General features: G+C 43.6%; 1 protein-coding gene across 1 annotated transcript in view; it reads left to right on the top strand.

Annotated features, from left to right (window-relative positions):
* The first annotated feature begins 7,908 nt into the window (after nt 1-7,908).
* Nucleotides 7,909-14,705, top strand: part of cdon (cell adhesion associated, oncogene regulated) — a 31,622-nt gene continuing 24,825 nt past the window's right edge. Inside the window, exon 1 of the mRNA XM_051397833.1 lies at nt 7,909-8,405. The gene's annotated coding sequence lies outside the window, so the exon portion shown is untranslated. The remainder of the gene's footprint in view (nt 8,406-14,705) is intronic.

The raw sequence follows: 14,705 nt of genomic DNA, 5'->3' as shown, positions 1-14,705 counted from the left end.
TCGTTCCTCCATTTCACTGCACTCCATTTCATGTTGAGTACACAACTCTGCAGTGACCTCAGTCCATCAGGGCATAGAGGCAAAACGAGGGAGGAAGTCCAGCGAACTCATGCTGGGCTGGGACATTAACTGCGGGAGCACACAGGCCATGAAATATATGCCTCTTTAGAGAGAGCTTTTTATTCGCCTTTAACAGGGCTATAAACTGCCTTTCAGTACCCTGATCGGGAGACCACAGGCACAGTGACACCAGCTTCGTCAGTCCTCACACACTGACTCTAACCTTCCTGTGTCCGCTCACACCGCCGGATGAAATGGGATACAGGAAGTAGATATGAATTCAACTTTGGGGTCGAGGGGACTTTTGTCCAGCAAGCCTAATTTGAAACAGGAGCCTTTTCAGACAGCTCTATCTGGCTCCCACTTGTACTGTCTTCCCAGCTGTCCCCAGGGGAACTGCGATTTATGGAGCAGAGAGGGGAGCGCGGCCTGCGGGATGGAGCAGATTGTTCACGGATCTAGCCTGTCTCTCTGGCATGAGGGGGAGAAAAAGGAGGAGACGGGCAGAACTGGGTGAGATAGCATGACTTACAGGAGGGGGGGAAAAAAGACATCATTATGAAGACATCAGTGTCTTCACTTCACATCTGCCCAAGATTTCCTCGCAGCCCATCCTGTTCCGGGGGAAAGTCACTCCTCTGGGGTTTGATTGAACCTAACAAATCTCTTGTGTCTTGTCACTGAGATAGCGGTCATCCCCGTGATGTGGTTAGAGAGACAAAACATGCATCCATACGGCTACATATAAAAACCCTCAGACATAGGACAACGTAGATAAACATGTACAGTGTATCAGGCACAAGCAAACATGCACACATGCTCTCTTTGTTTACTCTTGGTACATTTTCCTGCGGCTCCACAGTGATTATCTGCTGATATTCTGCAGTGATTGTGCGCCTGGTCCCTGGGGGGTCTGTGAGGCTCTACATCTGAAAAAGCGGAAGAGAGATAGATGGTATCTTCGGGGATGGTGTGTTTGACCAGTGCAACGCACAAACAAAAGTGATACTTCTCCCGAGATGAGGGCGCTGTCTGTGTCGAGACAGACGGGAAAAAAAAGAGAAAAAATAGATGAGGGCAGCGGACCCTCTATCACACCCTGACATCCTGTCCTGGCCTCAGTTCTGTTTGTCAAACTCTAATCTCTCTGTATCCCCGCTTAAATCCTTGAAAACAAACAAGCACGATGGCATGGTGAAATATCCTCTGGAGGATCGTTCTGTAACACTTGAGGCCTCAGCTGATACCAGCTCGCTCTGTTTGTGGATTATTTTAGCGCCGATGGGAATGCCAGTAACTTCCAAAGGCCATAATGAGATAAGTTTAAACATCCAAACATTTTGGGCATGCGCTCTCCTCGAGGTTGACAAATGTGCTCTGCAAAAGCTGCGTTCAGGAATGCATGCTGACAGCTTCATGGCCTTGTCTAAAACAGAGCCGGCGTGACGGATGGTGTCCTTCTTGTCAATGCCAACTGGTAGATGTTTGTGTGTTTGCGTATTGACATCTATATCTGTGTGTGTGTGTGTGTGTGTGTGTGTGTGTGTGTGTGGAGATGAGGGACATTACCAGAGATTCCTTTTCTTCACCCCTCTGTCCTTGACCTCTTCTCAACAGATTTCTGACGCATTCCCAAGAGCTGAGCACATCCACAGGTTTAGAGTGGAAGTATGTTTATGTTTGTTTTTATTGTCTACACCAAGACTTTATGAAATCTAAAGTAAATGTTTTTAACCACAAACATGGCTGACTAAATAAATGCTTTTAATATAGTTTTTCTCCTTGTTCTTAAGAATGCACCGTAAAAGATTCACTTTTTTTGCAATGCATCTAATCGTTGCTATGTAAATTGAAAGAGCTATTGGTTGCTGTAATTGTACCCCCTATCTATATCGGCCACAAAGAAATCTCTTCCGAAAGCGATTTCAGTGTAAGCTGAAGCTTCTGTAAGGCTTCAGCAGTCTCAGTCTTTTTGGCATAGAATTAATTCTTTGTACTTCAGTGGACAGTATTTGCTTGTGGAAAGAGACAACAACACCAGACAAAGCAAGCCAGCTGATATTACTTACTAGTCTGGCAGCAAGAAGGCCAGCTCTGCATTTGTTTTGCAACCTTTTATGTCACAAAGAAACAACTAAAAGCCAGTCCGGCATCTCTTGTCCAGCACTTTCCTTGGTCACTCTCTATTTTTCTCTTCTTAGCTTTCCACTTAAACCTCCTCTTCTGTGTCTTCACCTCTGCCATGATATCCATACAGGCAGCTTGGTGGGTGATGTTGTACCACAATACGTTATAACCCAAGTTATATAGTGCAAGTTAACAGGTGTTTGGGGTGCTGATTGGGAATGACAAAAGAACCATTCTCATTATTTAAAATGATCTTGAAGTTGTTATTTTAAGGTCAAATATTTACGTAATGTTGCTTTAAAGCTGAAAGTCATTACTCCATTTCCTAGTTTCCACTTTTATACTGCTCTTACACTGTGAATGATGTCCCAATCAGATCATAATAGTGCCCTAAATCTTTGCACTGTAATAGCAAACAGAGGAGAACTGCATGCTCAGCTCCCGAAACAAAACAATGAGGAGAGCTCATTGAAAAGTCAGCATAGAAGTTACTTGGCAGAGAAAAAAACATGCTGAATGTGGAATTCAGGCTCAGATTGTGTGAGTGGAGGTTATATGACCAGACGGTGTGCGAGTGAAAGAGAGTGTGGTGACCTGTAACAGCTCCATGACTCCAGTCTGGGGCTTTAAAATCCACACGCCGGGGTCCTGGATTGAACCCACTGCAGACCTCACTTCAGTATAGACAAGGCAGCCCCAATGGGAAACTGATTGTTTATTTAACTACTGTTTTATGGAATCCCTAGTGACAGGAAGTCCTTAAAACAGCAGCAGTTACTATTTATATAGTCCCTTTTTGGAGTAAACACACTCGCTCGCCCCTCCTCCCTCCAGCAGACACCCTGCCGTTGAGGAATGCACCCATTCACAAGCTGGTGGCCATCTTGGAAGCTTGCCTCTCACTTCCTGTTTCCATGGCTACACTCCAGTGCTACGGGAGATGATAAGCGCTAGCAGTCTCGGGTCCTAATCCTCTTCATCTAGCTCATTTTCTACATCACTTCATGCCATTCAGAATGAGCTGCAAAAGCCAGTTAGCTGCAACAAGCGTCACATTTTTACGCACATAATCCCCGGATTCACAGACAGAAGCAAATACGCACAAAGGAAAATAAATGCGGAAAAACTAGAGTTAGGGTTATGCATGAGTCTGGTATACACATGTTTGTGTGCCGCTATGGGGCAGCTGTATTCTGATCTGCTCCTCCAGCGCTGCACCATAAATCACAAAGTCACCATGAGCCTGTGGGACCAGAGGAAACATCAGTGTTAAACAGGAATGATATTTCACTTCAGCCTCTTCCTGCTCCACAACTCCCCAGATACCCACTACAACCAACTCCCGAATGCTTTATCATGACAGCTTCACGTCAGTGCTGATTCGGTTTCGGGGATGAGACCGGAACAGCACGTCCGTATGATTTGGGAATCCATTATAAATCGGAGCTTGGTGGAAGTGATATAGTGCAGGAGCGCAAGAATAGTTTTCATGGCTTCACATCATGAGTACTGTTCAAAAAAATGGACTGTTAATAGATTTTGTTACACTACTTAAAAAGTAATGTATTTAAGAAGTTTTAAATAGCAATTGTTAATTGAATATATCCATCTGTCTTTTCTATAATTTGGCTTTGGAGCCAGTCTGCTGGATCTTGTGTACGTGTGTGTATGGGAATATTTCCCCATTTTATCATGAATCAAAACAGTGCCACTACTAAACAGTATCTAATCTAAATATCTGCATCTCTTTAGAGCTGCAAGTCCTGCTTTTATTTATTTCTATATTAACCTACAATTGCTCAACCTGCTCGTAACTGCAAAAACTTGTGTTAAGCTCCTAAAAGTTTGAGCTGTTAGTTCCATCAATGTAGGCAAGGCAGTAGCTGTGTTTATGTGAATGAATATATATATTGTTGAGCTGTGGACAACTCAGGCGAAACAATGACAGTGTGAAAACTGGAGCTTAGACAGTTTTATGCCCTGTACAGTTCTCACAGAGGCAGGATATCAGACAGAAAGCTTTAAAGATGTTCAGAGGATGTACAGGGTCACTGCAGTGTCAGCAGGGACGCTGTAGGATTGTTCTACATGGTGAAGCCCGGAGAGACGTGTGAATAAGTGAGATGTTACAGACTGATGAAATTCCCAGAGAGCCTACGATGGATAATGTGATCCCACCACAGTGATGCAGAAACCAGATGCAGAGGGGTGCCTTCAAATTTCTCTTTCTCTCTTTCTTTTACACATCCATGAACACACACACACACAACTGCAGGCGGATACCCGAAGACAGACACAACGTACACACATACACACTCATTGCACACACCTGTCTAAGTCATGAGATATACAGCCCTCCGAGGGGAAATCCATTTAGTCTATGTTGTAAAATATTGTGATTTTTCTCACCCTCGTATAAATATTTCTTCGCCTGCACAAAGTTTTCCTTGTCTTATAAAAACGTATAAAAAGTCTGAAATAAATGTCCTTGTCTTAGCTCCTTAGAGAGAAAAATTACACATTTTTGTAGCTGTCCTACTCCATGTCTAAGCATTTTTTCCTACATCTGATTTCAAGTATGTAAATTGGGTGTTATATCTGCTGCCTAACAATTAAACCTTTGGTATTTTGTCCTGCTGGCCAATCCACAACCCCTGGCTGGCTCAAACAGAGGGATGGTACTCCTGTTATCTCAAAGTGCCTTTTAATAGCACAGGGAGTAAGGCGTTCCTCAGGCCCCTGCTGACAGAGTCAACACAACCCAGGCTGCTTGGCAGGTCATAAACACTCTGTTGACAGTGGTCGGAGGCTTATTATCCTCAGAGCAAAGGACATCAAGCTGGAGGTATCAACTGCAAACAATCCCAGCCTTTGGATTTAGAACACAAAGCCCTTGTTAGCAAGTCTCCTGCCATTTCCCCTCATTTAAGCGCAATCACGGTGTCACACAAGGAAAGTCAGTATTTTACTGTATAAAGTAAAAGCCTCTGCATGATCGTCAACAAGTATTCTTGTACTGGCTAAATGTGTTATAATCTATTGATATTTGATCAGGGCTGATATGACTGTAGGAAACAAGCTTCATATCAGTTAAATGTGGGCCAGAGGTCACTGCTGCTTTGTGCGCTTAGTGTTTTTGCTGCTTCTGCTCTCAGTGAGCAGCTCGCTGAAGCTGCTGCGGCTCAACAGTGCAGAGCTGGCAGCTCCGCACAGATAAGTGAGTATATACCCCAGGGGGCCAGAGACAGCCGAACCCTCTGTGGATGAGAAGTGTCTGTGCTGTCAGCTTTGGTTCCCAGCGTGGCCTCTCCTCCTCGGTCGCCCCTCCCGCCCCAACAGAGCCCCCACCCCTAGCCCTTTGTGTGTGGACCCTGCTCCCTGTGGACTCGCCGCTCTCTGGCCTTTCACATGCGACTGTGTCCAATCACCCTGCTCACCCCCCTCTGAACCCAGAGCCTCCGTCTCCATCTCCAACCAGCTCCTGACCCTGAGAGAGGGACAGAAATGAGAAATCACTTGTATTGGAAAGTGGGCTGCACTGTCTAATGAGACATATTTTTAAAAGAGTTTATAAGTTGTAACTGATTATTATTATCAATGGTTGGAAAGCAGTTTATTGACAGTTGATAAAGCAGTAATTTGTTTTTGGGTTTACAGGTTGTGAAATTTGGTCAATATCCTCCTCCACTATCAAGCCTGCAGTTACGTTATACATTAATAAAGGTTTCCTCCACCACAACACACACACACACACACACACACACACACACACACACACACACACACACACACACACACACACACACACATAACTGAACAACAAAGGTAAAATAATAATTCTACTAATATTAAAAGTAATTATAATAGCTCTTAATAAAAGTATTTTATTCTGGATGCACTAAGAAGAGGTTAAACTGTCCATTGTAGGCGTCTTTCTGCATGAGGAATTGAAGACGTAGTTAGGTTTGAAGGTCAAAATTGAATATATTATTTATGGGTATGTTTTCATTAATGTATAATCACCTGAAAGTAGGTGAAAGAGCACACTGGTCCTTTAAGTAAAACATTTTTTTTACAACCTGGAAATCCAGGTATCGTAATGGCTTATTACTGATCTACAAGCAGTAATAATAGATGATTCATTACATTAGTGAAACAACTTATAAAGCTTTTACAATGTATGACATTAGAAAGTGGTGCTGATAGGTGAGTTGACAGTGTGTAGAGAAAAAAAACATCTTCTCTCTTCTCAATGACAGAAAACTGGCACCTACAGACAAAAAAAAAGGAGGAGAAAAAAGACAGCAGGTCTGTCCAAACCCTGAGCGAAAACAGAGTTGAAGCATCCGTCCTTCATCAGTCCCGTCTCCACCACCTCCTCCATGTTGTTTTCCCCCTCCTCCTGTGTCAGAGCTCTGCTGGTTTGTTGGCTTTGGCCCTGACCGCCCGAAGGCCCGCACTGGGTCGACCCAGCCTCGGGAGGATTGGATCACACCTTCCATAGGAGTCAGCTGTCAGATGGTGAGCTGCACCTGCTGTCTGAAGCAGGGTGGGCCCGCCGCCGCCACCGCCCGGCCAACGCTGGAGCACATAATTACTGCCTCAAAGATGATTATGCTGTTTACTCATGCCCATACGCACAACAGATGACTGTTTCACACTCCCAGCTCCGTCTCCCCCGCCCCTCTGTGAAGGCGTTGCACCTAGGGATGGGGAAATAGCTGCAGCCAACCAACATTCAACCCATCCAACCAACAGGTCTGATGCCAGAAATGACCCGTAGCTATTAGCTGTTCAAACATCCCCCTCCCACATAACTTTAATTCAATTCAATGGGCCCAGTGAGAGCTGATTTAATCTACAAGGCACAGTGTATTCCAGTGAAAAAAAGAACTGCCTTTATGGCTTTGAAGCAGTGTTGGGATTGAGGCTGTTTGTGCTGTAGATGAAACTATCAAAGTCCTAAACACAAGTAGATTTGGTCACTGTTAATGGAGCTTTAAGTATAATTAAAAAAGACTTGGACACTGGACACGTGTTGATAAAGAAAAAAGTAAAGTTATGTAAGTACTTAGTTTAATTCAAATTTTACTCTCTAGTGTTAAGTCTTTTTTGACCCTGACAGAAATGTTCACAACATGAATCCTTTGTGCTCAAACTAATGTCCGTCATGAGGATTAGAGTGTTTAAGTAAATATTGTAAATCACAAATCAAAAAACCTACAAACGATAACTGCACAGGTGAAAATATTTATAGCATTAAACAAATTCACAAAAAAAATATTTCTATTTTTATCATGGTATTTATTTTAGGGTGAGTCTGGTGTAATTTGGGTTTTTTAAAGATTTTTATTATGTCTCGGTTAACCAAGAAGTGTCCTCCAACATCCCTTAAGCCAGTGTAATTTGTAGTTCAATAAATATAAATCACCATTTTATAAAACAAACACATTTTTAGTGTCGAGAAGCACTGATTAAACCACATTAAAGCCACTGTGCTGTAAATGTGCATCCTCAAGCTGACACTGAAGGTGGGTTCACCTTCTATCCGGATAACGCAGGTGAGTGTGCGCAGAGGAGGAAGGAGGAAGTTTTTTTTTTCTTTCTCCTAGATTGTAAAACTTGCTAATGCACAGTCTATATGGGCAACTGCCCCCCTCCTCCTCCCCCTCCCTCTCTCCCTCCCCTCTCCAGGAGCCGTATTGAGCTGTGGGGCTGGGACATTCCTGGTTTGACGACCAGCTCCGCCGCTGCCATGATTTGCTGAGCAATTCGACACTGGCTTCAAAGATGCGTGTGTGGAGGAGGCAGCGGTAGAGAGACGGAGACCGAGAACTGGGGGAGAAGCTCCAATAACGGGTTCATACACACAGGCAGAGCGAGTGAGTGAGCGCACGGAGCCGGGACGTTACGCTTTGATCCAAACACGCGGACTCCAAACTTCCCAAGGAGGAAAACTCTCCACTACCTCAACTCGAAGTTTAGACCAAGGGGGGGCGGGAGTTGTCGCACCTTGGCCCCGAAGCCCTGCGCAGCTCCGCGGGTCTGAAAACTCTCTTCCTCCCCGCTCCACCTCCGGCTGTGTTCATGTTCCTCCCGTCGTCTCACACTTTGAGCCCGGGTCTAATGGAGGGCCCCGTACGGATTTGCCTCCAGAAGAATGCGTTTGGCTGCTAATTCACCCGACGGCTCGCAGCTTTTGCCCTCCTGCACGAGAGGTAAGGACGGAGGCGGAGAGGGGAGTCCCGGGGCCGGCTTGGCTTGGCTGGGAGCGGGGTGGGGGGGTAGAGGCTTCGCTGTGCGCACCAGGCCAGCTGGGTTTCTCTGGAAATAACAAAAGAAAAAGTGACGCTCCGAGACGCCGAGAGCTCCGCAGTGGCAGCTTTAAGCTGTTCCCCAAACATTTGCGTTGTTTTTCTGAACTTTGCATTGCGGTGAAAGCGGAGAGGCGCAGCGGCGCTACGGGCTCCCGCGGTGGGGCAGTGTGGTGAGCGGGGGCGCCCGTGTACGGAGGTTAATATTATGTGTGTGTATCAATGAATTAACTGCCCACATTAGAGACTACAGCTACAATTTCATGCACATTATATAATTACTTTAATACATTGCATTTGCTCCTTAATTTCCATTTTACCTCCTTACAATGAAAACACTGTGATTATTAGATTATTAGATTTTTATTGTTTAGTTTGTGTCAGAATGTGATATTATGCATTAGTTAGTGCTTTGTTGTTCAGGCTACATCTTTGTCATATTATAGTTAGATTGCAGACAGAAAAAGAAAATCCTGAGCAGCATTTTTGTGTAAAATCATGCTTTTATTTAGCTAAAAAAAGCACCCCAAAGCATTCAGATTATCGTTGTTATTCAGCAGTTATCTGTTATCTCTATGCATTCTGACACAGCTCAGCTCTGTTGCCTTTGAATACAACACAAGCAAAGGCATAAATATTTGTTTGGTAAACAGCTCAGCGACACTTCACTTAACTTCCCAGTTGAAAACAGATGGCCTGCAGGCTGCATTTCTGCTTTGAAAGATGAAAGAACATTTTTAGAAATGGCAAATATGACCCTGGGTTGACACACTGGTGACACAGTCATAAAAGGTGAAATTGGACTGGGGATATGTGAGACATTACTTTGTTCTAAAGTTATACTTTAATTATGGATCCACTTTAGGAGCCAACTTTCTGCCACATTTACCACTGTGCAGGAACATGGTGGCTTAGACTAATATTTAAAATTGTTGTTTTTTTTTCCTCTCTCCAAAGACAGAGAGCCTTTATTGTTTTAGATAAATCCCCCGAGGGTGTCATAAATGATGGTTTGGTAAATCCGTGTTTGTATTGCTTTAAAATTTGGCAAGTGCACAAATGACTGTGCAGAGCATGCAACTGTACCTGCTGCTTGAGAGAAGGTGTCATTGTTTGCTGATCAGGAACAGAGCTCTTCACTGATTTGTGATCAGGGATAAAGTCTTAGTTTAGTTCCACAAATGATTAAACGCTGGAGGCAAAGAGGAAAAATACTGTAGAGAGAGAGAAGTGTGAACGCGGTTTGATCAAGATCATGAAACAGCTTTTGCTTTGTTCCTATTGGCTTAATTTTACATGTTTCTTCGGCATCTTTCAACGTGGAAAATATTCCAAAAAAAACAAGAAACAGTTTTGATTTTGTCCTCACTAACCGCTCAGGACTGAGTGTGTGCAAGTGTGTGCATGAGCTTCTTCTGCTCAGGTCTCGCTGTGTTGTGATCTGCACCGCTGCACTTCAGGAACTTTGAGGATGATAACTTAAAACCTTACAGTCATAGACAGAGTTTTTCTTTTGGAAATTTAACATTAATTCCCATTTTAAAATTTCAATTTCTATTTTTTATGCACTTTTTTGTGCACTATACATGCAGATATAAATGTAAAGAGGCAGCATACATGTTGTAAATATATGATCAGTGAATAAAAAGGATGACAAGAGACGTGACACGAGTAAAAGTGATAGTAATGGTGTGGCTGCTGAGACAAGTTTCTCACTTTTTCCCCACAACTAATTTCCTGTGTCTGCTGTTCACCCCTATCATCAGAGCTTCACAGGGACTTTTGTTACATAGGGGTAACTCTCAGAAAACGGAACACTTAAAAGTTATTGAGAACAAAGTCTTGAATCCCTCTCGAATGCATGACATCCAGTCAGTGGGACACACATGGCTGCTCTCAGATAAAACACTTTCAAGTTCAAACAGTTGCTCGTGCATTGTTGCGTCGGTGGGGGACAAGAAGACACTTCCGATGCCTTTCAAATCCTTTCACTGCTCCCCAATATTGGGTGAGCTTTTGACAGGGCCAGAGAGAGATTTGGTCTTTGTGTTGAGGCTCGGACACTGACGGCGTTCCCTTTTTAAATCCTCCCTCAGGTTTTGATACCTCAGTCTTTTCCAGGAGTTTTTTTTAATTTTTTTTAGTAAGGTGTTGTTATTTCCTCCCGCCTGCCTCATTTTAACTTAATTCACTCCACAATTTCCCACATTTCCTTGAATGCCTCTCTCCCTCGCTCCAACGATTGCCTCGTTGGCTGAATTGCATTCTGGTCAGTCTGTAGAGAAATTGGTTGTCCTTTGTTTCTAGGAGCTTTTTAAAATAGAAAATACAATCATTACCCTTTTGAACGTCACAGTCGAAGCTGCATTACCAATAGCTGGTGGATTTCAAGCTGAACATAAGGGCCCGTGGAGTATTTTTAGTATAGCCGAGCACATTGTTATTGTGTGGGGATTTTCCCCACGGTAACTATGAATCGGGAACGTGATTGAATCAGACGACAGAGCCTCAGAATCATTTTTTTTTTTTTGTGACTTGTAGGGAAATTAATAAACCATTAGTGGCCCGGCTCTTATCAGACAGACCCGAACAAAGCACAACTATGCCATTAAGTGAGTCTGAATAATGTTTGAGCCATTAGGGTGCTCGCTAATGATAAACACATGTTGCTGTAGGAGAACTATGTTAAGTGGGCAATTTGAACGTAAGCATGTGTAATGATACCAGCCCCTGCTCTCATAATGGCTCTCTTGATTTTTCTGATCTATTATAATCACACAACCGCATACGCTCCAACAAAGACAAATGATTGTAGAATAGTAGCAGCTGAGGTAACACGTGGGTTTCCATAGCAATGGCGAGGTTTCATTAAAGGTAGAGCCAGGAAGCCAGGTCGTATACGAGTTAAAATCTTTTAGTTTTGGCATTAAAATGAGGCTCTTTGTCAGGTCTGATACGATTAGTCCATCAGTTAACTGACAGACAGGTAAACTACAGCTGCTTTTTGATAAGCAATTTATCCTTCACGTCATTAATAAATGAACTTGACCTAAAATTTTCTGGTTCAAGCTTCTAAAATGTGAGAATTTGCTGCTTTTTTATGTTAATATCATTGTATATTTATTATCTTCAAGTATTTGACTGCTGGTCAAACAAAACATGCAATTTAAAGACATCTCTTTGGACTCTGGGCAATTGCAATTTTCTCACAGTTTATTGAATTAATAAGATTAAAAAACTCAAAAAAATTATTGTTAGCTGCAGCCTTACTTTCAGCTGTTTAAGAAATGATGGATAAGTGGATGAATGTCTATCGGAGGTGAGTGTGGTGGGAGAGGGTGTGTCTAAATGGGTGACTAAACTATATTTTGGGCACCTCCCCACATTCTCCCGTTTTCTAGGCCATACAGATTTGAGGCCAGGCAGCAAACCTCAGCCCTGGCCCTAACGTGAATGGAAGCAAATTTAAAACCTAAATCACAATGTGGTGTGGTTGTTTATTTGGTTTGACGCAGTGATCTGTCATTTTATTGCTCCAAAGGATCAACCTTTGGCAGAGAAATATGTTTCAAGAGTCATAAAACGGGAGAAAAATGCACATTTTGAGCTGCCACCTTATTTTTCATCATCATCACAATATTTTGACAGCTAGAATTAAGTCTTACTTATTTTCTAAGTCTCTGATGGCTAATCCATTTCAGCTTCTTAGTATAATAAAGTAGAATTTAGTGGACTGTTGTGTGGTTGATGTTTGACCCTTCAAGCTACTTTTTCCAAACTCAAACCTGGCTTGTTTTGAACTCTTGACACATAGCCCTTCTTTTACTCTCATTGCTCAGGGATTGAGTCATACAGCAGCGTTTTTTCCCATTTTCTAATACTGGCCTTTACTCTGCGAGCTTCAGCTCCCATTCGTCAAGGACAGACCCAGAGCTCAGGCCCTCATTAGATGGACAGAGGGGAGTTTGGGCAGCATGCCAAAGAGCCCCCATGTTCAAGGAGCCAGGGGGTGCTGATTGACAACACCCAGCAGCCATGAGCAGGGGGTCGATGGGAAAGATGGGCAGGTCATAGAAAGAGTTTGAGTTCTTGTGACTGCTGGGTTGGTGAGTGCACCCTGCAGCTGCAGTGCTCACAAAAAAATACTTCACTTTCCGCCCTTCGTTTCCCTCCCTAAATTTATTCTAGAGAAAAGCTGTGAGTGGAATTGGATAACTTGGAGCCGTGTTGAAGTAGCCACAAAGGCGAGCGCGGTAGCTGAAGGTGTCACTGGTGTTTATACGAAGCTGTCATTAGTAGCACTTCTTATCTGCTCTGAGCTCAGACTGTCGTTATTTTAACTACACAACGCATACGTCTCTCTGAAGGGACCCCCCCTCCCCATTTCTTCCATGTCCCCCTTCCCTGACAGATGATCCAAACAGCCCAGCACTGACTCGCTTTACTATGCAAGCATGTTACTCCACCAGGTTACAGATAGGCTGCATGCTTCCTCCGGTACAACTCCTCTGAAATGTCAAAGGTGAGCTGACTGTAGCCTGATGTATACACCAGCTTTCAACAGATGGTCGTATTGAGTTTCTAAAAATTCAGAACCTTGAAAGACCTGAAACTGGATAATGACTTTCGGGAGATTTGAGAAATGAAATGAGAAACATCGGGGCGTAATTGTTAAGACAAACAAACAGTTTTTGGAGCAGCAGAAACAGATGTTCCAGCCAGCCACCGAAATGCAGCGGGACGAAGCCGTACAGGCTGGATGGAGATAGGCAGGGTGAGGAGGTCTGCTTCTTCTCTGAAGATGGTTTGTTTTCTGTTAATGTAATGGAAATACAGGCCTCAGCTAAATATATATATGTCTGTGTTCTCAATATGATAAGAGAATGTAAACCAATACCCCGCACACATCGCTTTGAGGAGAAACACACTGTCCAGGCGGGTACATTTAATGAAAATACCTCGACAGTGGATGGTTAAGAGCAGTTTTGTGACACAGAAGGACACACTTTGATAGTGACCAAAAAATGATCTTATATGTAGCTGGTAGGCTTGATGAAAAGCCCAAAAGACTACGACAGACTGCAGAAGTACTTGGAAGTGCACTGCAACGGCGTTTTGATGTTACTTTCTGTAGATGCCTTTTATTACACGCTCATAATCACCCGATGGAGTGCTTTTTCACTTTTGTAGCTGTAATATATGTGCCTTTAACATGATGCAGATGGCACATGTATGAGAGGGAGAACAAAAAGTCCCACAGAAGGGTTTCGACGTGGCATTTTACACAACACTCGCCTCTTGCCAAAAACAACAGTTTTTCTCATAATTGTCAAGCGAGTACACGATGAGACCCATTGTTCCGCAGCCTTGTCTTGTGTAGTTTTCTTAATGATTCCTCAGCCCTAGGGAAGATTTCAGGGAGTGAACTCCTGAACCGAACCCTTGCTGACAGGTCTCACAGCAAAGTATTTCAGAACATGCGAGGGGGAATTTTTTTTTTTTTTTTGCATCCTCAGCGTCTTCCTGTTTGCAAGATTCATTTCTTTTTCCCTTCCTGAAACTGACCCTACTAAATATGCCTGACTTAGCCCGTTGCCTCAGCGCGGGCCCCAAGAGTTAGTCTTTTCTTCTTGAAACTGTAAGCAGCCACAGCTTTTTCTATTTCAAATGCTGAACCAATAAGTCACATCTGACATGGGTTTTCTGCGAACCAGAATGTGTGTGCTGTTGAAAAGCCAGCGCAAGGATCAGCAAGACTATATTAAGGCAAAACTAGTGGCTGGCACTCCCCTCCGGCTGACAAACAGGCTACTTGTTTGAAGGGCTGTTTTTCTCCCAGATCAGAGTGTGAGGCAGTGTGGGTACTGCTGCTGCCTGCCTCCGGGCCTGTGGTTGTGGGTACCATTTTGGGCCTTCCCTGCTCCAAAATGTAGCCCCTTAGGGAGCAATGAAACCCCTTATTTATAAAAGATATTCAAAGTGAGTGGAGGAATTTAAGAGAGAAGGGTGAAACATATGGTTGGCCCAGCCTTCTGCATTGTTCTGGGAATGTTTTGAGATTGCAGCAGATACTCAGCAGACTGCGGGGATGTATTTTTTGCCTTGTGATAGATGGAAACACAGCTCTGGTTTGACTCACTTTAATCAAGTAAAATAAATCATCGCCATCCCTTTGTGGCGCTCTTACACAGTAGCAAACACACA

Source organism: Dicentrarchus labrax, unplaced genomic scaffold, assembly GCF_905237075.1.
Source record: "Dicentrarchus labrax unplaced genomic scaffold, dlabrax2021, whole genome shotgun sequence".
Classification (NCBI taxonomy): Eukaryota; Metazoa; Chordata; class Actinopteri; family Moronidae; genus Dicentrarchus; species Dicentrarchus labrax.
This window is presented reverse-complemented; position numbering and strand designations above follow the sequence as displayed.